This window comes from Bos javanicus, chromosome 16 (genome assembly GCF_032452875.1).
Source record: "Bos javanicus breed banteng chromosome 16, ARS-OSU_banteng_1.0, whole genome shotgun sequence".
In the NCBI taxonomy this organism is placed as follows: domain Eukaryota; kingdom Metazoa; phylum Chordata; class Mammalia; order Artiodactyla; family Bovidae; genus Bos; species Bos javanicus.
Genome location: NC_083883.1, coordinates 19671417 through 19673243, shown reverse-complemented (window position 1 = coordinate 19673243; position 1827 = coordinate 19671417). Strand labels below are relative to the sequence as shown.

At 39.5% G+C, this 1827-nt stretch overlaps 1 pseudogene; it reads left to right on the top strand.

The window, feature by feature from the left end:
* Positions 1-240: 240 nt before the first annotated feature.
* On the top strand, positions 241-1377 carry LOC133227406 (sorting nexin-24-like; annotated as a pseudogene).
* Positions 1378-1827: the final 450 nt, after the last annotated feature.

Genomic DNA, 1827 nt, shown 5'->3' with positions numbered 1-1827 from the left:
CATTTCTCCACCTCTCTCTGAAACCACATGCAACTAAGTCTTACCATCAGTGTAAGTGGCAGTTATTACCTACTTGTCATTTCCTGGGTCTGGATGAACTTGATCAATGCCATTCACACTCCTGTCACTTCAGTTGAGTTACCTACACTGCCAGTACTACACACGTAGCATTTAACTGCCACTTAAAATGTCTTCAAAAAGATTATACTATGGGCCCTCTGTCAGCCAGCTGGTGCGACCATGAAGGTCTACATCCTGTCCTTTTGCTACGAGGAGAGTGACCTGGAGCGGGGATACACAGTGTTTAAGATAGAAGTGCTAATGAATGGAAGAAAACATTTTGTTGAAAAAAGGTACAGCGAATTACATGCCCTGCACAAAAAGCTTAAGAAAGATATTAAAACCCCAGAAATTCCTTCTAAACATGTTTGGAACTGGATCCCAAATGTTGGAACAGCGATGACAAGGTTTGAAACCTATTTACAGGCTGTCATTCTGGAAAATGAAGAACTTCCCAAACTATTTCTTGATTTCCTAAATGTTCAACATTTGCCCTCTCTACCAAAGACAGAGAGTTGTGGATCTTTTGATGAGACAGAGTCTGAAGAGTAAAGCAAACTGTTCCACCAGCCGGTGCTGCTGTTCTCAGGGATCCATACGTCTTGCTTATAGCCAGTGATTTTCCAAATGTGGTTACTGAAGAAGTTCTCCATGGGATATTTTACCCTCATCTACAACCCAGGTAGAAATCATCCATGGCTAGAAGAAGCTGAAGCTGGTTTTGAAGTCGTAGTCAAGGAAATTGATACCTACCAAATTAACCTAAACTCTATGACATAACAGTTCTCTCTTGCTAGTGGTAAAATTCACAGTCCCAGCTTAATTCAGAGCAGGGACATTTCCATTGGAATGGTGCCTTTAAAATAGAAACCAAATCGGGGTGGTGCTGAGGTTAAGGCCAAATGTTTAAGAAGTAGAATGTAGCTGCCAATTTAGAAATCCCAGAAAAGAAGACTAAAGAACATCTTTGGGACCTCCAAGTGTAGCAGAACAGTTACTCTCCACTTCAATCACACCATTTGCTAATTGAAAATCTTACCCTGAATCATTATGAGACTGATCAGCTTTGGTAGATTTTTTTTGTTCAGATTCTATGACACACTAATCTTTTCATCGTGAGATTTTTCTCAGCCAATGATAGATAACATTCTGAAATGCTGGCACCAGGAGAGCATTACAGAAACGCACTGCTAAATGTGAGGAAGGAACTAAACTGGAAATGAAATTATACTGACCATACTAGGGCATTTAAAAAATCTCGGCATTTTAATTTGCATTACAGTGGAGTTGCATCATATGCAGGGATTTACTTCCAATGTCAGCCCATAAAGTAGACTGAGGTATCAAGACTGACCTTGAAAGCCCTTTAGAATGGTGCCATATCGGAAATCTCCATCCATGACAGCCAGTTTTTCCTCCCGTGTTGGAAGAGAGAACTGTTTCTTCAGTTGAAGACCAATTAAAGTTGTTGGTGCTTGTTTAGGGACTATTTTATAGAAGAAGTACTAACCTTTAAATGCTAGAATTATACTTACCCTTGCAAGATGCTTGCCCTATAAAAGGTACATGTGAACTGACAGTAGCTGAGGGAACACCAGATTGACAACACTCATCTCAGTTTACTCAAGGGTATCCATTCATTGAATAGGTGGTATAATTGCCAGATTGATTGTTATTTTCCTTTTTGCTTATCATTTCCTTTTCACTGACCTCATACATTGAATTAATATAAATTAAATGGGTTTATGATGCACCTCCATTGTAAAT